This window comes from Motacilla alba, chromosome 9, assembly GCF_015832195.1.
Source record: "Motacilla alba alba isolate MOTALB_02 chromosome 9, Motacilla_alba_V1.0_pri, whole genome shotgun sequence".
NCBI lineage: Eukaryota > Metazoa > Chordata > Aves > Passeriformes > Motacillidae > Motacilla > Motacilla alba.
Genome location: NC_052024.1, coordinates 14,995,534 through 15,017,915, shown reverse-complemented (window position 1 = coordinate 15,017,915; position 22,382 = coordinate 14,995,534). Strand labels below are relative to the sequence as shown.

Here is a 22,382-nt window from a genome sequence, read left to right as displayed (position 1 = left end):
AAAGCACACTCTTTCCAATCAATCATTTCACTTTGTCAGACAAGCCAAATCATTTATTGAACGATTTTGGCTAATCAAAGTCTGTCTTCTTACAGAGATCCTAGAAGATGGTTTATTAATGAGACCTAGATTTTTTTCCCTGGTTGTAATGCAGGGAGATCTTAATAAGCAATGAATTGCTGTGTCTGCAATCACTTTTGAGAGGCTTAAAAGGAAAACAATAATACTATGACTAATATGATTGCTCTCCCTACACTGCCATCCGGCGGATGCAAAATTCATTTCCTTTTGCAAATGTGAAGGGAAATTCTCCTACTGATATCACAGCTTGCAAACTTGGACCAAGCTGATTCTCACTTGTAACACAATTTCCAGACCAGTGAGGAAAATGTTGGTTATTCTTTAATTTTAGTTGTTTCATATTAGAAAAAGATGATTTCCAGTCTCTCATCTACCAAAAAAAAAATCTCTATCTTGTAATGGAAACCTGTCTGGATCTTGAAAAAGGGCTCTGAAAGCTTCCCAGATTCTCTGCTTTCAGTATCTGGCATGGAGAGCCCATGTTTTGGTTTCCTGGTTTTGGAAAAAAGGTTGAGCTCTGATGTTGATTTTCAGATAATCAGTGTGTGGGCTATTAACAACAGAGTCTAGGGTCAGATGCACTGCATTTTTGGTTTGGAGTGGACAGGTTTGGGGACAAGGAATAACTCTTTACTTTTTCCCTCCAGGATTGAAGACTGAAATAAATAAAAGCAATTTGTGGTTCCTACAGCTTTGTACCTGTTGGTCTGCAAGTGGGACCTCACAATAAGATGCTTCTCAGGGCAGCAAAACTCACTGACCACTTCTGACTGTGCTGGACACTTCTCCGGATTCCTCTGGAACAATGAAGTGAGTACTGGGAATGGATGGAGGCAGTGTGGAAGACTGAGTCCTTCAGCTGAGCACACAGCTTTTAGGGCTCTGTCATTGCCTGCATCTCTCTCTGTTTCTGTTTTTACATAAATCAATGCAACAGCTGAAACAGTAAGATTTTCTATGCTTCTCTGCAGGAGGGCTGTGGAAGTGGGGCAGAACAGGACCAGCTCTGGCATTTTGGCTGCTGCAGGTGAGCCAGGGAATCACCAGGAAGTGGCATCCATCCCATGGAGACAGCACAGCCCATGCTAGTCATGGTACCAGTCCTTACATGGGAGCCTGGGGCTTTTCTTCAGAGCCCATCAGCTCTCCAAAGGGATTCTGCAGTGTGAGGTATTTGGGGCCAGGCAGGTCCCAGTCTGGAGGTGGGAAGTCCTGCTGCCTCACAGTGCTTCCAGTGTGTTCCAGACCCAAGTCATTCCCTCTCCTGTTTGCTTTTGGTATTTATTTATTTACCCCGAGGTGTCGGCCCAGAGCAGGATGACTGTGCTGAACTCCTTCGGTGGCCTGGTGGCTGCTGCCAGCTCTGTCAGAGTCCTGCAGTGCTGGGAGTGTTCCACCCAGAGGCAAGGGGGAGACAATCATGTTCCTGTGAGAGCAATGCCACTGTGAGCTCCCATCAGAAGCGTGCTTGGCTCTAGGTAATGAGCGCAGCAGCGCAGGGTAAACTACTTTCACCCTGGCCACAGAGCCCCTGGCTCCCAGATCTGCTCCCTGAACTGGCTGGGGGGGGTAGAAAGAGGTTAAGAGGCATATCCTTTGCTGTAATTATATCCTGTTGTTAGAGATATTGTACTCTGCTTAAAGAAATCATCATAATGCAGCCTCCCGGAGAAGGTAATTACTGTGCATCTTATGAATGGCTGCATGTGAATGTCTGCTCAAGCTGCTGTCAGCAGCAAGTTTCAACACATCTTACATACCAGGCATTTTACAGCCTTAGTTTTATTTGTTTTCATCACCCCTTGCCTTGTGCTTTAGTTTTCATTAATGGATCTGGGGGGTTTTTTTGTTTGTATTGGTTTTCTTTTTCTCTTTTTTTTTTTTTTTTTTTTTAAGAGGCCAGAGTTCATGTCTTTGATGGAGCATTTGGGTGGTAGCCACAGCTCTTATTTGCTGCATTTCTATTGCTCTGTGGTGGCTTGAGGGGGACCATCTGGAAGACGTTTCCAAGCCATTTCCATATGGTAGGATTTGAGTGGGCACTGGTTTCCTACTCTGATCCCAGATAAAATGGACTATACCACTGTTGATAAAACTTGGTGTCACTCTAGCATAACTGCACAGATTTAAGCCCACAAGGCAACCTATTTTTCCTGGTTTTTTAGCTTCTCTCGCTCATGTTGAAAAAGGGTTGGTGAGGGATGCTAGACCCTTGAGCTTTCCAAAACCAATCAACTGCCTGCCTTAGTTGGCAACAGTGCATGTGTCACTGTGTGGTGGCTAAAGCTGTGGAGGCTCATGGCCTGATTGTTCTGTGCATGGGGATTGCCATGTCTTTAGACCCTCGTCCTTTGGCTTTGCAGGGACCTTTGAGCCAAAGAGATGGGGCAATACCAAAGAGCCCTGGTTTCTCACAGTAGGAGTGACCCAGCCACTTTTTCTTTCTCAAAGGTCACTAATGCTTGCCTTTTCCCAGCACTCTGTAATTTGCCTTCATGTTGTGTGTGTAGGGCCACAGTGTGTGACCATGACATCCTGCATTGCTGTACACCATCCTGTGCATCTCATGGACAGCTCAAGGGAGGATTTGAAACCACTCCTTAAATTTCCTCTTTGTGAAAATGGCTGAGTCTTACTCTTGCCATGCTGAAGCTGAATTTTCTTAGTACCCTTGCTGATTTATTGTGTTTCTGGCCAGTCTTCTGTGCATACTGAGCATCTGATATGTTGCATCCTGTTGTTCCATCCTGGTGCTGTTTCCATCCCCCTCTGTGATCCTTGGTGAAGGCTGAAAGGCAGCCTGGCTGCTGGAGGATGGAAGGTGCTATAATAAATGTGAGCTCCTAATGTTGTTAAAAATAACTGGAGCTAAATTATAAAAATAAAAAAAAAATCAATCTTATTCTGTCCTAGCCCAAGGGGGAAATGGACATGAGGGATTGGGCAATCCTTCTGTAAGTTCTTTCTTTAGACTATATTTAAACCACATCGAGAGCCAGATTCTCAGCTGGTGTCAATTGTTATTGACTTCAGTGGAGTGAAGCTGGTTTACACAAGCTGAGGCTGCTAAATGCCAGTATTTGGATGAAGCTGAGGCAGCTGGAATTACTTTTGCAGAAAACTCTAGTCTGATGCTGGTTCAAAAGCTCTGATCCCTCCTGAGTGCTTGAGCCATCGGTGCTCTGATTTAGCAGCTCTTTTGGGATGTGAATGGCTATGAAAAGACCTTTACTTGGGTCAAAATTTGCTCTAATCTTAGCTAGGTTCTGCAACTCCGATGTCTGCCATTATTCTGTAGTCACTGCTTTAGATGGGCTCCTCTGAAAAACTCTGCAAAGCCTTTTTTACTTGCTACTTTGCTGGCATCATCTCCTGTCTAGACACTCTAATTATGAGAACCAGGGAGCATACAGTGTGATGTGTAGATAAACCTGGATAACTCCAAGGCAACCGAGTGCTGCTTCCATCCCACCCCGACTGCCCTCCAAACCAGTTTTGCCCATTTATTGTCTGCTCCAGTATGAACATTAGCAGAGTGGGGACTGTACAGTGTCACCTGGGCAATATTCATTTGAATTTTGCATTCAGAAGCAAATGTTCCAAGCCATGGAAATGGAGAGGCAAACCTCAAATTGCAGTGGGATCTAGCAACAGTGGGTTAGCCTTACCTACTTCTGTTTTTCAGTATGCCTAAAAACTCTGGATTAAGTAAACAACCTCCCCCACCACCACTGTCAGCAGAATGCATTAAATCTGTAAGCTGATTTGAGTAATTTTTGTGTACTCATATCTACTCTAATTCCCTTCTTATCCATGGACTTGTTTTTTATTTATGCCAGCACAGACTGTATACAAACTCAACCTCTATCTATTTCAGCATTTTGTTTAAATAAGAGTGTTTCAAGCTACTGATTTAAAAGGAGACCATCAAATTATCAATTCAATATAGAATATTGAAATGCATTTTATTGTTTCAGTTACTGTCTACAGTATGTCACCTCCGGAAGTGTGTAATAAGGAGAAAAAACCACTTTTTTTCTATTGCCCTTCTTTAATACGTTATCTTTCCTGATTCCTTGCTGTAACTGGTAAGAATTGTCTGTAATGCTTAGCAAGGCCCCTGGGATTCAGACTCTTTCTCAAGTCTCTGTGCTTTGAGTGCCACAAGGGTTTCCATGGGTCTCTGCAGGAGTTGGGGCATGCGAGAATAATCTGTTTGCTGCATTTTGACTCCAAATCAATGTGCTTTGAAGTGATTATAGGGAGGGATTTTTCATTTGCTTTTTGGGTTTTTTTTGGTAGCAGCTTTTGAAAATCACTGTACTGGTCCATGGGAGAAGTGCCACCACGCAGCTCCTTTGCTCCAAGGGAGGCACTTTTTGCACTCCTGGGTGACATGGGTGAGTGAATGCTCTGAGACATGCATTTAGGGTCCAGCTCTTTAAAGTCTGGATCAAAACACATCTTTTTATGAATCCTGGTAATGGAAACATGCCATGAGCATGGATGACTTGAAAAAAAATTGATCATAGGACAAGTTAATGGGTGACTTGGATAAATCTCCTAGCTTTGGATTCTGACAGAAGCTGTTCAGTTCTAGCTGCACAGTGCTGCCTCTTTGGGAAAATTGCACAGGTTTAATTAGAATCTGTTTCCCAAGTGATGGAAAAGTCTATCTGGATGCTCTTCTTTTGGTGTAAGCTTGGGGTTTCATCTGAATTCACCTAGGACACATCAGAGTGTATCTTTATAAAGAGCTGAATTTGGTGGCGAATGTATTGAAAGAGTGAATGTCCAATCCTGAGCCCCTAAAGTCAAACTCCAGGTAAGATTTCTAGACCAGTCTATGTGGGAAAGGTCCTTAGCCTGCATTTAGCCAAATCCGAGACTCCAGATGGAGCTGTGGCTCTAGGACTTTTCCCAAAGGAGACTTGGGAAAAATCAGAGTCAAGGCCAAGCCAGCTCCAGTCCTTCCAGTATGGAAGTGTGAGCTCATCTTTCCTCTCCCCAACCTTTTCTACTCTCAGGCTGTTGATTTGTTTTGTACTGGGTTGTTGGACACTTGTAAATATCCCAGAATTTGGTGCATGCACATGAACCCAAGGAAAAAGAAATCTCCATGTGAGGGAAACATACTTTTTTCCCTTCTTTTTTCCCTCCCATCACTGTATCACCATGTTGGTGTGAATGGGTGCGTGGGCATTGTACTGCAATGGCTTCCTGCACCAGATGCAGCTCTCAACCAGCCCAGAACCAGTTCTCTCATGCACCAGGGTGACACAGTCACAGCATCCCTTCTCCCTCTGTTGATTTTTGACATGGATCATCTTTGTTACCTTTTCCATTGCACTGCTACTAAACCTGCAGCAATAGCAGGAAGATGGTTAGCATTATTCTACATAAGACCTGTAGAAAGAGTAGGTTTGTACTTCCTACACTGGTTTGAAGGTAAGGGTGCCAGGCTGGGTATGCACTGAAGGTCCCACTAGGATTATTTTACTCCTTTCCTTGCTGGGGGACGTTTCCACAGAACATACTATGGCAGGCTTTGAACCAATTTGTAGTTCCTTTGTTTATGATGAAATTAGTTCACTTGTTTTATGTAAACTCTCCATGAGATTGTTTACTTTGGCACAGAGATCCATGTGCTTTCAGAGATGCAAGGAATTTAGCTACTGGGAGCTTGTTTAGTTTAGTTTGTTGCATTTGCAAAACAGATGGTGGAGGGGAAAATGTATGTGTGGGGAGGCTTTAGGACAGGATTTGGTTAATGTTTGCTGCCTCTGTAGTTTTCTTTGTTGTTTTCTGGCTGAAGCAGGATGATTTTCCATCACAGGGAGAAGAAAGACGACACATAAGAACTGATATTCATTTTGCACATAGGGAGAAATAAATATAATTTGCATGTGAGCTGTCATTTTTTAAGGCATCTTTGCCAAGGTGGAACTCACAGTTTATAGAGATGTGGAGGTACAGAAGCACCATGGGAGCCTTGTACATTGACTTGTCTCTGCTCTCTGGAGCCCCATGGGCCTCAGCAGACCTCTGAGACATTGCTGTGCTGCTGCAGAACAAAAGGTGAGAAATCTTCATGGGATGTGTGGTCCAGAACTGGCTAGGGTGGGGTGAGGCCATCCCCATGACACTGGGGTGTCCTTTCAGTTAATGCATTTAGGTGCAGCTCTCTGCTGAAGTGAGAAAGGACAGTTGTCCTCAGTGGCCGGAAGGAGAATGAGGGTGGATCCCAGCTCTGCTCAGCCAACTATTTGAGCCTTGTGTCAGGCGGACCATTTTGGAACAGGCCAGAGTTTCTCTGTTCCAAGGGCCAAATCAGTGCCAAGTTGCAAGGGATGCTTGTAAGGCTCTGCCATGTCCATCTGTGGTGGGTTATGCATGCTGGGTTGTAGGGCATTGGGAGAGGTGTCACTTTCCACTGTACTTCCTAACTGAAAGGTTGTCTGTTCTCGTGGGCTCTGCCACTCCCCTTGATATATTTGGGAGACAAAATCCTCTCAAACCTTCATGTCTTGTCTTTGGGTTTGTTATGGGGAGCAAGCAACTCCCTCTTTGCAAGATCCTCACAGGAATGATCTTGGAGTGATTAGCCCTAATCAAACTTGGCACTTGCTCAGGGCAGGATCATGTTCCCCTGCATTCCTCCGTGGATATGGCAGGCAAAGCATCTGTCATCGTGTCTGATGACCTTGCCTGCAGCGCAGAGTGCCAAGAATGCCCCATGTTTTCTCAGGGTGGGGTGCTGTCCACCACCAATGGCCAGCAAAGCGTGATGATGGGGTGAGCGTGCGCTGGGATTGCTGGGGCGTTTGCTGGTGGGCTTGGTGGGGGAGGAGCCCACATGCCACTACCTGGTTATTTTGGGCAAGGGACTGAGCTGCTGAGCTGGATCTTTCAGAGCTTCATCCAATGTTCTCCCCCCACAGAAACATTTCTCAGACATTAACTCTTTGCCCATCTAGGTGTCATGTTTCAGAGAGACCTCTGTGCTTCCCAGTATGAGCCCAGTGCATGTACTTTTGCCCTTCTTCAAATCTCAGAGCTGAAGGGCGGTGGTTAAAGGTGCTTGAGCATTTTGCAAGCCTCCACTGACAGAAGGATGGCTATCTTGCAGGTCAAAGAGTTTTCTGTCAGCTTATTGACCTCTTTTTTACCAAGGCTAGATGGATATCGGTTACATTTGGACAGATACAAGAGGGGACTTTATTAGCAACCATTTAACCCTTGTCCCTTTTAGATTTTTATGAGCTTGAGAAGTCTTATATCCCTTCAAGTTCCATATGAAGAAGTTGAGGCATAATGAGTTGCAGCGGTTTGTCCCAAACAAGTCTAACTAGAAAAGCGCTTGAAATTCAAATTTCTTCTTAATCAGTCAGATTCTTGATAAGAATGTCCTTCTGTTTCTGGTAGTAGTGCCTGCTGGCATCTGTGTGAAGAATGAGGGCTTCTTTCCTAAATGGGAATTACCAGGAGCATGCAGTCTTCCTTTTCCTACTGTGTCCAAAATGAACAAAGAGCTGGTTGGAGCAGGAACAAACCATTGTCATGGATGAACCAGCTACGGAGAATAACAAAAGTCAATGTCTTCCTTGAGCAAGATGACTCCTGTCATATGTGCTGTAGCATCTCAGTGCTCTGTTGCAGGGTGTGCCTGCAAGGTGAAGTGTTGCCTCCAGGTATCACCTCTGGGCAGTTCTCTCCAGGATAGGCTGGGTTTTGCCTGGCTTTGTGTGTAAGTGTGGTTGCCAACACCGGCACAAAGCAAAGGCAGAGCAGACCTGAAGAGCAGCATTGGGTACCTGTTTGAGCATGGCAGGGTGCATGGCCAGGTGAAGGTGTGAGCAGAAGCAGCACTGAAGGTGAAAATGATGTTGTCAAGGTTTTCTACTCAGCTCCAGCCCTGTTTTTTTTCTTCCCCCATCCCGTGTTAGAGATGGGGGGAGCTCAATCTTTCTCATAATTTGCCACCTGGATCAATTACAATTTAAGCTCTGCAGGCAGCTGTGGGAAGCACAGATGTATGCAACCACGCAACATGTCCAGGGATGGCCTGGCCTGCTCAGTGGTCCTGACTGGAGTCCCAGGCTCTTCCCAAACTCTATTTGCCATGCAGGTAAACTGTAAAGGAGGGGAGCATGTGTGAGACAAGAGAGGTACACCAGTGTGTCTGCATTTTCCAGCCTCTTTGTGGGCTTTTCAATGAAAGACAAAACAGTTGGTCCTTGGTGTTATGGATTTAAGGTTTCCCTCTTGAAACTTTAAGATGTGGATCACAGGCCTGTGTTGGTAGACACTATACAGACAGCTAAGAAAGAGACCATCCCTATCTTTAGGACTAGAAATCATATAAAAGGCCAAAGAAGGATGGGGAGGTGTTTGGCAAAGAGCTAATTCTCAAACTCTGGTGCATGACCTCTCACTTAACCACTGATAAGTGAGTGCTGCAGGACACCACCACTGCCGTTCATGGGAAGAGACAGTTAGAAAGGGACTAAAAGGTAGTCTGTAGGAAAGAAGATAATTTCAGGAATACCTGAGACGTCCTTGCCTTGGCTGGCCTTTTCAGACCTTGTGCCACTCTCTGGCCTGCTTTTTTGGCTACAGTGCCTGTTGTGGTACCACTGCAAGACCACTGGTGTTTACACTTTGTGGACTCCTGTGGTAGGACAGCACAGGGCAGGATGTATATTGGGAAGGGTAGGGTTGAGGAGGACAAATGCACCAGGAGTGGTAGGTTGGTAAGAGAAGGGCTGTGGGTCCTGCATAGATTGAAGTTGAAAACTTTGTCATCTGGTTGTGCAAGAGTGTCTGAGGCAGAGGGGATGTGTGTGATGGGCAGGAAGGAGGCGTGCCTGCATGTGTGCATAAGGAAGTACTTGCAGCAGCTGTTGCAATTGTTTTAATAAAAGAACATTTCCCTGAATTTCTCTTTTGGCACCTGAGGGCCCTTCCCAGGATGCCCTTGCTGCAGTTGCTGTTTGATTTCCAGGGCAAATGCAGTGCACACACACAGAGCCCTGTCTTGTTCATGCAAACCCACAATCCCATCAGCACATGGCTCCTCTTCCTTTTACTAACAGGGAAGGGGGGATGCGGGGGTTGGAATAATGACAGAGCTGATTCTAATTAATATTTTTTTAATGTCTGAAGAGTGAAAGTCCTGCCCAAGTCCCCAGCTGAGCACAAGCCAAAGTGCTAAATCCCTGTAGGGGTGTGTTTTATTACTGACGCTCTGCGTGTCGAGGCTGGTCGTGGGGTCTGATGCTGTGTGTGTGGAATTTTTGTGGCTATTTTCTATTGTGCCAATGAAAAGAAGGATCCCATCCATATAATAATAAAGGAAACTTGAAGGTTTCCACGCCTACATGGAGGTGAATGCTTGCAGCATTAGTGTTTTCAGTAAGCATTTTACCTTTGCATGACTTTTCTGTATGGACACATTGCAAATGATGGAGCAGATGTTACTGGGGATGGAATATGATGGGATTCTCAGTGGCCCTTCCACAAAAAGGTTTTGGCTACTCCTTGGTTAGGCTGGTCTGTAGCTGGCTTTTTTATAGTCTCGTAATTCTTCACTGGGCAGCGTGTGCTGGGTTTGACTCATCCCTGACTGTTCCTCTTTCAGGAACAGGGCTCTGCCAGAATGATGGGGACAGGGAGGCACTGATGGCTTCCTGATCATCTCTTGACCAAATGGGTGATCTCAAACAGGTCGTTTGCTCCTCAGGACTCTGTTTTTTCTGCATGCCTGAGGTCACACGCAGATTGAAGGCTGAGCTGGGTATGGAAACTGCCCTTAGCCAGCTGTCTACACAGTGTAGTAGTATTGAGGAAGCTCCCTTCCCAAATCAGTCTGAAGTCACATCCTGCAAGTCCTGATCACTTGAGTGGGCTGAAAGGCACCCTCAACACACACCAAATGGACAGGAGAAAGTGGTACCCTATGTGATATGTTAGAGGTACCTTTAACTGGGAATGGTAGCAATGGGCTGCAATCCTGCAAGCTTTCAAAGATCATCCAAGCCTTCTGGATGAGAAAATGTGGAGAGCTCCAGGAGTGTCGGCAACCTGGGTTGTCTTTGTACCTCTGCAGCCCTTGGTCACTTAAAACAAATTTCAACCATCAGAGTGCATGTGTCACTCCCCTGTGAGAGAGGCTGCCTGGACACAGTGCCCAGGAACTACCAGACATCCCTCCTCTCTGTCCCTCTCACTAAGGAGGGGTGGGTTGTCCCTGCTATAGCTGTGTTTCTCTTGCCATGATAGCAGGCCCACAGGTGGCAGGTCACAGCTTCTGCACCCAGCTTCAACCTAGTCTCAGGTGAAGAAAAGGGTAATTCCCTATGAGGTGGCTCACTGTCTTTCCCTTTCTGTCAGCAGAAATTCCACCAGGAATAGGCTGAACCACACCAGCCTTGGTAGCTGTTCCCACCATCCCATGATGGGTGTCTCTTCATCTCCCACACAGCTGGCCCATTACTGCTGTTGCTCAACCTCCTCCTTTCTGCTCTTTTGGCAATGATGTGGACAAAACCAGCCTATAAATCTGTTCAGATTGTGAGCTTCAGTGCCTGACCCTGGATCTCCAGTCTGTACTTGTAATACCTGCAACTCCAACGTGATCTGCCATCCAGGGATGAGATGCTTTGGGCTTTGAACTTTGCACCCCCAAAATACATTCAGCTGTTTGACAGTGGTTTGAGGTTTTATCTGAAACTTTATTATTATTTTCACTGGATTTTTTTGACCTTCCAAATGCTATTTTTTTTCTCCTCTCCCCCAGAAGAGTATACTCAGCAGCTAAAGGAGAAAGCTGGCTGGAGCATGCAGACTGTGAGCAGTGTGGGAGCTGCTGGGAGAGAGGAAGGGCAGCAGGAGGGCTGTGACAGAGCACGTGGCTCCTGCCCTCAATTAGCCTGTGTGGCCATCACTGTTGAAATGAAAGCACAGCAGGTCTCCAAGGAGTTCTCTCATGGGTCTTACTGAATTTATAAGCTAGGACCACAGTATAACTTAATTTCCTGAAATGTCAAGTGGTTTAAACTGGCTGCCTCCTCTATTGGTGTTGTTTTGGTTTTTTTTTTTAATGAACACATTGTACTTCCATTTCCTGCAAAAAAAAATCCTATCAGTGTTTGATGATTGCTTAATAAGAGAAATCAGTAAGCACATGGAAAGTTCACATCCTGCTGATGAATATGACTATAAGCTTTCTTCTGTGGTGCCAGGAGTTGGTGGGGTTTTTTTTGGTTGTGGTTTGATTTATTTGTATTTTTATCCTTCCAGCTGAGAACATTGATCTGAAACTGTATCGTGAAATGCTGAGACCATTGGTGAGCTGTAGGAGGCCTTCAGCAACCACCAGCTTTACTCCAGAAGGAAAAGGTCCAATTTGCTCATCCAGGAAATTCTAAGAATGTATATCAAATTGGGAAAAGTAACAAGGTTGAGGACAAACCTGTCATGCAGTCTTGTGATAGACAGTGGGTTTTGTTTGATTTTGCAAGAGCAGAGGGCTTATCTAATTGAATTGTGGGTGTGAGCTCTTAGGAGGGTGACTGTAAGGCTTGCAGGCAGGCCTGAAGCATCCCAAATGGATTTGTTATTTTTTATATCTCTGTTTCTATACAAGCCTTTATATTATTTCATAGGTGTGATTTCTGAGTCCTGTTAGCTGTTTATTCAAGATCTGTCTTTTATAATTCTTGTGTGAGCTAACATTCTTTTATACCTGGAGATACTGCGTTTATAGGGAACCTGACAGAAAATTTAAAAAGCCTTTTCTTCATGTTAATTGTCATTACTAGCTCTAATACGCCTCTGTCTAGAGCTTTCTCACTTCAAAGTGCTGTGCAGTCTATCAGCTAACTGCACAGGGAGGTAAATAAAACTCCCTGCCATTGGTATGACTTTTGAATTTTTTGTAAGTCTCTGAGTGTGGTGTTGAGCAGGGAGCCATGGAGGGACACTCATTGGGAAATATTTGGCAGAGGGACTGACTGACAATTTAGACTGTCTGAACACAGGCCTGAAAGGAAAATCTTCTGTTGTGACTGTTTGCTTTCCAAACGTCTCTTGCAGTTTCTGTCCTCTCCCAGCTCAGTTTCATGGTTCTCATCTCCTTTCCTTGCACAAGACCATGGTTTCCCGGGCTCTGGGGGAGAAAAGAACTAGCCAGCAATTGTAATGGAAACCCTTGCCTGATTAAATGTCAGGAACTTATTGAAAATAATGCAATTTTTATGCCACTTCCTATATTTTAGAACCCCAGGGCCAGTAAGAGAGAAATTGGTCAAGCAAAAATAAAAAGAACAAAACATACTGAGCATTTTAATCCTTAAATGATAATAAGCTTTGGAGCTGAGGAGTGCACCAGCTTTCTTGAGCTGGAGCAAAGCCCATTTTCTCATCACACCACAGACACAGACGTATTCTTTTTTTTTTGCTCCTCCCCATCTCAGTGCCTTATATATCCCATACGCAGGAGTATCCTCTGATTACACAGTAATGCTTTGCTTCCCTAAATATTGGAGAATATTAAGACACTGAGGTAAAGGAGCCTTGGGGTAGGGTACTGCCTGTTGCAGAGGGAAGATTTGTTAATTTTTTGTTGTTGGGTCCTGGTGTCATCCCTTTGTGTGTATGTGTGTGCACTCCTGGACGTAGAAAATGCTGATGTTTCATCACATTTCACAGAAGGCAATTTGAGATGATTTTAGAAAGTGTTCTATTTACTAATTTTTAAGGAGTGTACTTGCAAGCAGGCCCTTCTAGCATGGCAAAGCTTAGACAGGGTGTTATGAAAGAAAAAATTTCAGTCAAACCCCAGAATTTTGGGAGTAGTCATGTGGCTGTTTTGCCATTGTTCTCTGGCTGTTCAGAGACTTTCTGACTCAAGAGGAGACTCTTTTTACTGTCATAGAGGGTGAAGGATGCAGTGACTGATGGTTTTGTGCCTGGCCAGTGTGAAGGCAATGGGGTGTAAATCCGAATACTTCCTTACTAATATAGCATCACTTTGCATTAATCTGGCCACTCTCACTACCCAGATTTCTGTTACAACTTTATTACAGGCTACCCAAGCCTAGGAAAGAGAGAAGTTTTGCCCTTCACTGATAAACCATTTCCTTGGGGGCCTAGCCCCACTGGCATCCTCTGCCCCAAATGAGTTGGAAGCAGCTCTCAGTGGGAGAAGCCAGCTGAGGTCACCCACGAGCACTGCAAGAGGCTCCCCTGTCTCCTCACCCCAAGGGGCTGAGATATTTAGACAGCTGCCTCACTGTGAATGGGACTCTCTGGCAAAAGAATTAAGCAAAGATTAAAATCAGTTTTAGCTGTTAAATGTGTGCTTTGCACAGCATTAAGCAACTAAAAGGCTAATTATCTTTGAACTTATGCACGTGGTTTTAGATGTGATTTACACAAGTTGGTTTTTTTTTTCTTTTGTCTACAAGGAGCTGAAAATCAGGATAAAAATGAGATGCTGGTGTCAGTAAGGGCACAGCTTTGTGAGTAGGCTGGAGGCAGTGCCTGGTCTGCAGGGAAATGGGGCACCTACAGAATGAGAAGAGGTTAAAAAAATTACTTTAACACTTGTCATTTAAACTCTCCTGTTTAATGGAAGTTCATGCTCTTGATTAAGGAAATGCAAGTGTGCATGAAGGTAGGAAAATGAGACTGCTCAGAGAGAAAGCCAAGCTCCTAGCTGGAGGGAAAATTTACTCTGGATGCTGATGCTTGGGGCACAGAGAGTGCAATCTGGGAGGTGAAGAGCACTTACTGCAAGACCTACATAGGTCACTGCAGAGCAAATAAGATTGAGTTTTAGAAAGTGCTGCAAGGAGATAAAGAGGAATTTGATGCTGAGTTGCAATAAAATAGGGAGAGGGGCTCCATGCCCCTGTGCAGCCTGGGTGCTTTGGAAAGCTGCTGAAGGCTCGAGAAAGCCATGTCAATGGAAATACAGACAATGGGAGGAGGTAACATGGTTGATAAAATGTTGGTGCCATTTTAAAACCCTTTAGGGAAGCAAGTAAGCATTGCCAAATGGTGATCAAAAATTCTGCATCTTCCCATCCAGTACGAGCCAAATCATGACATAAGACAAACTTTTTCCAGTTTGGTGTTTTGTTTTGTTTTTTTAACCTTTAGATTACTCTTAAATTATATTTCAAGCTTCTTTCTCAACCATAAAGCATGAGATTATGACAGACATGGGTCCAGAGATCAAAAGTGAATTTTTCACACAGCCACTGAAGGAGGGCTGATTGGAAGCCCTTTTTTGCATGGCCTTTCACACAGTTGAAGAATTCCCTCTTGCTCCCTGTAACCAGTTCTCTCCTTGCCTAAACACCCCAGCTCATATGTTTGCTGGAAATGGTGTTTCTCAAATTTCTTTTCCCTGGACTCTGTAATCTGTCCACATTTTTTTGAAGGGTGATTGGGACTACAGGCAATCCACCAGTTGAGAGCTTACCTGTACTGAGCAGGCAGGAAGGATGCCTTTACAAGCATGGCATCTTTCACTGATTTTTACTAAATTAAACCTCCCCACCACCAATTTTCACAAATTATCAAATGATTTTGACTTTTGATCTGCTCTTCTGTTAGCTCATCTTACCTTTTTTTTTTTTTTTTTTTGGTGCCTGCAGAAGTGGCATACATATTGTCAATTAATTAATGTGATTTTCTTTATGAAACCATTGAATAAGGGAATAATTTCCGGGTTTAAGGCTGTCAAGCAGAACACCCAAGATGGTGCAATTTATGAAATGCTTATCAGGTGTACCAGCTACAACATTTTTGCTCTGTTTAGGAGATTAATAGTTATTTTTTTCCTATTCTTTCTGTTTCACAAAAACATCTCATGGGGAAAGAAAAAAAGCTGGTAGCAAGTGGTTAAAGAGCTGTCTTGGGTCCAGAGTTCAGACCATCTGACATCAGCTCAGACCTTCTGATATCCTGTACAGGCAGGGTCCCAGCCTGACCTGTCACAACCCTCTGCAGCTTGTCACACCTCTGTTTTGTCACAGGTAAGGTGTGGATCAATAAAGTTAGTTCTGTTAGCAGTGGTGAAGTTCCTGCACTGATGGCGAAAAACCAATGCTATGAAAAGGCCAGATTCAAAAAATGTCAACAAGAACTTTTTGCTTCAGTGATGGGCCAGGCACAAATATGATTTATGAAGTGAAAGGTATGGATTATGCATTTGAGAAACCCATTAAGGGTTAGTAACATGCCTTAACAGAAGAAAGATCTCCAGCTCCAGCAGCTTTGATTTGGAGGTATCACGGGAAAACCAATTTCTCCTAGCAATTTAACAATGCAAATAGGTTCAAAGGTGATGATGAGGAGATAAATATGTTAGCCAGAGTAGAACTAAGCAGCAGCAAAGTATTGGTGTGGCAAGGTTCACAAAAGGCAGCTTTGAATGGCAAACATTAGTTTGGGCAAGAGGTTTCCAATTTGAGTCAGCCAGGAGAGATTAGAGATCCACACAGGACACGTTCCTGATGACTCCACTGCTCTGTCCTTAATTCCATGGCTCTGCTGGTTGCCTACCACCTCGGAGAGGTGCTGCAGGCACTTTCTAGTGGGCTTATGTCATTGGTCAGAGATCTCTGTGTATGTAAAATCAGGGAGAGACCCATACCATCCCTGCACAACTGATGTTTGTAGATGATGGGTGAGGCAGAGATGTCTCAGGGAGCTACACTGCCTTGGGCTATGATCTCATAAGTTAAGCAGGGTTGGGCCTGTTTGTTTTTGGATGGGGACTTAGAAGGAGAAGTTGATTGCTACAGTCAATTTGACTTGGTAATTCAGAAGGTGGTGCTCTTCCCCCTAGGTAGCTCAGGCTGACATGCCAGAATGATTAGGCTCACCACAACTCCTAACCTTCTGGAAAAAATGTAAACCCAACATCCTCACCTTTCCAGAATGAACATCATAGGACTCCTGCTCTAACCCCAAAGTCCCAAACAAATTCCATCTCAAAGCAACCACACCCTGCAGATGGAGATCCACCCTGCCGTTCCAGGAGGATGCAGTAAACTTTGCTTTCCCTGCTGGGTTGCATGGTACCTCCAGCTGAACTGCTGCAGAGCTTGGGAGAGATGGCAGCAGTACTTCTAGGGCAGGCAGCAAATGCCCCCTCAATTAACCTGTGTAAGTGTCCTCACTGTGAAGGGACTGTTTAAATGGGAAGTGTTTTCCCACCAGTAGGGATTTTGGAAGCCTTGGGGATACCTGGCTTGAGCAATGGCCTCCTTGTGCTGAATGCAGCAGCTGGTGCCTCTCTCTATTTTGCCTTTGTCTCTTCCTACTGCAGCACAGTGCCAGGCTCTCACAGCACAGGCACACTCTGCTGCCCACTGCCCTCTTAAAGGGAAAAAAAAAATTCTTAGCTATTTTGCACACCTCTTAATATTCCAGTGTGGCTACTTGGGCCAAATTCTAGAGTGAGGTAAGTTATTTAGCAGCATGTAGGTGTAAAGTGCTGCAATTTTCTGTTCTGAGTGGGTGGTAAGGTAGGGTTGCAGCAGGAAAAGCACTAAAGAGGATGGCATTAGATAACATGCTCTGTGTGCTGAGGGCTGCTGGGAAGGGAGTTCTGGTTACTTTGGCCATGTCTAAAGGCAGATTTGCTCAGTATTTGTTTGTTTTCTAAGCTGTGAATGTGCTTGTGTGCATTCTTCTCTTTTGGTTTAGCTTAAACCTTTCCTAATCCTGTTAGCAGAGATAAATCTCCCTGAACCACAAGTGAGTGTCTGCACGGGAGTTTGCACGAGCTGAATTAATTCTGCATGAAATCATGCAGGGGTGCCCTTGTGTGGGTAAACACAACCTCATGTTCCTTCCAGCATCCTTGGCTTTCCCTGCCGTGCTTTCCCTGCCTGCTCTCCCCTCTTGGCAGGGGAGGTCACATTGAAGCATCTCATGCTCAATTTCCACAGGAAAATAAGCAAATCCCCCTTCACCACCAGGAAAAGGGCAGAGTGAACCAAAACTAGGCTCTCTGTGTGAGGTCTGTCAAGAAAGACTCCCTTGAAGGGCTGTGTGCCAGCAGGACCATGTCCCTGACCTAGTGACATGCAGAAGGAGGGGTGCTCCCAGTATTAGCCCCACTGCTCTGTCCTGGCACAGCACAGTGGGAGAGGCAGCTGGGCTTAGCTCAGGATTTTGCATATTCTTTATCATGCGTGTCCTGTCTTGACAGTATTTATGCAAATTTTTAAATAGAGGAAAAAACTGTCACGTAAAAGAAAAAAATTCATCTGAAGGCCAAATATGTAGGTTGGTTGGCTTCTGTGTTTTATTTTTTTTTTCAATTAAAAATAAGGTAACCTATAAAACGATGATCTAGTTTAATATCCTCATTACATGTTCCAGGCAGTATCTGAGTCACACCGTTTGCACTGTGCTTTGTACCCCTGCGGGGGATGGAAAAGCTCCATTTTTGGAATATTCCGAGGTCCACCCCAGTCACATGTGCCAGGTGAGAGTTCCAAGATGCAGGATTGTGGGTAGTGAAAGTGAATTCTCTCAGGATACAGTTGCTGTCAGGACAGGACCCACAGGTCAGTACTTGAGGTAATTGGCTGAGGTGGTCCTGTCCTTGCAATCCATGTCACCTTTTTGAGTGGAAACACACTTGAAGTCAAAAGAAATTCCCAATGCATTGCCTCATCCTTATTTTTGTTTCTGGTTGGTGGAACTCCATTGAGTTTAATTCCCACCTAATGCTAAGATCCATCACCTTTAATTGTCATCAAAAAACACTTATAAGGAGCAACAAAAGGAGCTGCTGGAGGATGTCTCTTCTTCAGCACTGGAAGAACTGCTGCATGTTCTCATGTCATGAGCAGCCAATTCTCATCAGCATGGACACTTCTTATGCAGGTAGGGGTCTTCTGGCTTGTTTGGACTATTTCACCTGGGTATTTTTGCAGAGATAGCTGGTAAGATGCTTACTGGTTAATACCAACTGTGATAATGTGTTTTGTGACACAGATTCTCGTTTGCTGAGAGCCAGGGTAAACCAGACTTGCCTCCCAGGATCTGCACACCACAACAGTCCAGAGATCACCATTGTGGAGACTTCTTTTGATGAAGACTCAAGGTTACAGTTGAAATACAACAGTCCAATAATTTATAGCTGATCAGCTCACAGCTCCTGTTATGAGCCACAGTGCCAAACCTGCCTTTCACATAACTAAGAGCACCTACACTAAGGGTTGCCACTACCCAGCTCATGTACAAGTGCCTTCATCTCTGGGGCAGCACTCATGAGCCTTTTCCACCATTACAGGATCATGGAACACAAAGCTGAATGTTATCTTCACTTTAGAGCACTTTGTACCAAAGTGGATAAGAAGGGGCTGGAAAAGGGATTCTCCTTTGGGCTATAGATCCCCCACCTGCTGTATCTCCATACCCCTCCCAGTGTGGTGAGCTCCAGGCACTTGGCAGATCTCAGCTCTTTTTCCACTAGAATTGCAGTTTCCACCTTAAGCTGTGTCTAAATTTCCTTGGCATGGAGGTAAGGGCTGACGCTACCATCACTCCAGGGAATGCAGGAGCACACAATTATTACCTTTCAGATTTGCTATATAGATATGCTTGGAAACCTCCATTCTTTCCTTCCTTAAAGTACATGTCCTTAAAAATACATGTCTCTAGTTGCTGCATTTGGAAGCTGTGGGTCTCTGACTCTCATGGTTTGTCTGTTCAGGGTGACAGATACAGATATAACCTTTACCTAGTAACTAGTGAAATTGCTTTTCCCAGTGCAGGGGTATGCCTGCATGCTATTAGCATTAGAGATTTCAGGTTCCAGACCTGCTGCTGACTTCAATTAGTCTATTGTAACATTATTTGAAATATTGTCTGTTGGATTTTTTCCTTGAAAGTTGTCAGCTGAAACTTCTTTTTTGTTTAATGCCTGAAAGTTTTCATTTACCTGGTTTTCCCTCTTTCTCTCCTGAAACATAGGCATGCTTGAAAAAATTTGACTTCTGGAAGTCTGGATACTTTCCTAATAAATTTAATAGTACTGAGGCCATGGAATACTGTGTTGAGTCCTCTGGGAAACCTACAATTAGTGGAATGAAAATACCTTCTGTAAATGATTGAGCTCATGAAACAGTGTGAGTAATTAAAATGCTGTGCAGGACAGAGCTGAAAATCCTTACAGGATTATCAGTGAGGCATTGTTTAAAAGATGTCCTTGGGTTGGACAGTGGCAGCAACACTGAATACAAGCGTTACTCAGAGCTTCTGCTGAGAATGGAAGGTGGCAGGTACCTACACATGCAGTACCTGGTTAGTCTTCTGTGTTCCTTCATTTTTATCCTTCTTGTTCCAGCTGAGAGAAGCTCTTCATAGCTTATTTATTTCATCCCAGGAGGTCTGCAGGTTCATTGGATGTGGGAGATTTTTGTTCATTTGTTTGATTGTTGTGGTTTGTTTTTTTAAACCAGCCTGTAATGATGGTTGGGAGTGTAGAGACAGGGAAGGGACAGCTTTGAAAAGTTCTCTGTACATCTACCTGTGTGGTGGTCTTAGTACATGTGTGTGTGTATGATCTTACCCCCGGCTAGGCACCAAAGGGCTGCCCACAGACCTGGTTAAACATTTAACACCCAGCTGCAGTTTCCATGCCTTCTGTGCAGTTTCCAAAGGCATCTTAGTGCCTGAAGATGCCTACAGAGCTTCCAAAGGGCCTTAGCTCATTGGATACCCAAATTGCTATGGCTTTGATGGGATTGATATATCTAACTTTATTAGGATCCTTTGAAAATTCCTCTAGGAGTCCATTTGCCATGCACCCAAAATCCTTGCGAAGACGATCAGGGTTCATTTTTTGTTTGACAGGTTTTGTGCCTGGAGCTGCACTTCACACCACTGCAAGCCCTGCCCAGCTTGCATAGAACAGCTTCAGAAATGGCAAAGGCTGCAAGGTGCTCAAACACTGTGATGACCAGTTGGACAGGATTGAAAAGGACAGTGACAAGTTTTGCAAGTGAGCAGTGGGTAATTTATGTTGTGAAGATGTTTAAAACTCACCATTGTTTTGGGCTCATTTGGAAGTTTATTATGATAAATTTGTTGGAGGGTAAGGTCACATTTTTGTTTCCTGGGTGACAAGTGAGGCCGGACAAATACAGAAATAGAGTTACAAGCACAGTTTGCAGATGTCTGGATCCTTTCAGGTATGGGGTGGCGTGAGTGACCTGGTGGGTGTGGGCTGGAGGAGGGGTATGAAAAGGGAAATGATTTACACAGTAGGCCTGGAGTGAATTTGAGCTGAAGAACTTTGCAGGGAGGACAGGAATGAGAGAAAGGGAAGAAGAAAGGGAAAAAGAAATTACCTTGGTTGGGTGAAGGTGATGAGACTGTTGGAGGAGGAACTGCTGTGAAGATGTGTGTGAGTGGGTTAGGCCTGAGCCATGCATGAGGGCAAGGGGGAGCTGACTTGGGTACAGAACAGGTTAAACAAGGACATATGGCAAGGAGGTAGGAAAGGGAGAGGGAGCTGAAGGCTGAGAATGTAGAAGGTGAGTCCAGCATGACAATGGGGTGAGATGGCAGGCAGGCCTTTCCTTTTCCAGAGGCAGTTGCTTATGAATACCCATTATGTCTGTTTTTATCTCCCTTCAAGGAAGCTTTCCCAAAAGCATGAATAACACCTTATTAGGTAGAGGGTAAAGCCCCTCCTTTTTATACTGCTTTAATTCATGTTTCCTCTGCTTTGGTGGCTGCCTTTTACATGGTGCTGTTAGAAGTGCAATTATCATTCTTCCTGGTTGGGCGGTATGAAGGGCGTAGCCTCTCTCAGCATCTCCTGGAGGCTTATTACTCAAGAGAGAGGAGCTGTGCACGAGAAGCCAAATTAAACTGAGCAAAGAGGAGGCTGTTTCCAATGCAGGGATGGAACAGATTGTTTTGCTGAAGACCAGGTCAGGAGCTGGTCTAGGGGAGAATGTAGCTGGAAGCCTGCAGTGTGATGAGCTGGTGCCACAGAGTTGAAAGGCAGAACACTGGGTTTTTGTGGCTTAGCCTGCCTCTCTCCCTTTTGTCCACTGCTTTACAGATGTGGCTTGCTGACTGTCCTCTGCTTGACAGTGGAATACTGTCCTGCACAGACTTCAAGGCAAGAAGCCGTAAAATTCTGATCCTCGCCTCTGATCCTTTTCAGGATCTTGACTGTTGCTTCTTAGAGAGCTACCCAGACCTAGTTTAAAGATCCCAAGTCATGGAAAATGCAATGCATTCTTGAAAGACCCACCTTCTCCCTTCCTTTTTCAAAAAGCATCACTTTTCTCAGATGAATTCATCTGTTTTTCAGCTGTCTTTTACCACTGCATCACCACTGTTTTCCCTCTGCTTTTTGGCAAGAGTGCCTTACGCACCACTCAGTGGTCAGCTTTGAGGGGCAAACAGTGTCTCCATCTCTATTTGCCAGGATTCCAGATGTCTCTGAAGCTTTCTGAACACCAGGCAACAAACAGTTAAGGCAGCTGAGCCACAGGTCTCAGAACATTTTGCTAGGGAGCCAGGTGAGCAAAGAACAGATAAAGGCAGCACCTGCCTATGGGTTTGGAACAGCCTGGGGCCATGGATAGAATGTAAATACACTCTGAAAATCTTATTGTCTGACACTCTGCCAGCGTCTTCTGGGCTCTTGTCATGGAAAATATTTCAGCTGAGGTCATTCAGTCAGCAAAAAAACAGGATTTAATACCCTCCGAGGTGCCAACTTGCTTCTTTCTTTGTGTCGATAAATAAACAAAGTAGGGTAGCATTTCATGTTGCCAGGATCATCTTTGTTTTATTAGGAAGGGCTTAAAGGTTGTTGATTTTTTTTCTTTTTTTTTTTTTTTTCTTCTCCTTCCTCCTCTTTAAATGCAAAGGCTGTATGTTTCAGCTCCCTTTCTCTGTTTGCTCCTCCTGGCTCATGCACACGCCCAGCCTTTAGAGGTAGAACTAATGTCTGCTTCTTGTAAATCTCTGCTGGCTGCCCCAGGCTGTGTTTTTAATTCCTTTATTCAGCTTTGAGATGAGTAGGAGAAAGGTGCAGCTTTTTGAGATGATGGAAGTTGCCATTTCCCTTCTTCAGTCAATTAGGCACTTTGGTTGTTTTCAGCTAATTCTCTAAAACTTTCCATTGATGATAGCGCTAAGGGGCGTGGGGGGAGCTGAGGGATCTGGGAGGGAGAAGAGGGAGGGCTGGTAACTGGATTATCTACTGGTAGGATGACTGATTTGCTGCCTGTGCCTCTGGG

General features: G+C 44.7%; 1 long non-coding RNA gene across 5 annotated transcripts in view; it reads left to right on the top strand.

Annotated features, from left to right (window-relative positions):
* The window catches only part of LOC119704593, a 57,707-nt gene that overhangs the window by 15,081 nt on the left and 20,244 nt on the right, over positions 1-22,382 (top strand). For all 5 annotated transcript variants that reach the window (XR_005258011.1, XR_005258009.1, XR_005258008.1 and 2 more), the window contains exons 3-4: positions 729-891; positions 1,053-1,108. This is a non-coding gene — a long non-coding RNA (uncharacterized LOC119704593). The remainder of the gene's footprint in view (positions 1-728; positions 892-1,052; positions 1,109-22,382) is intronic.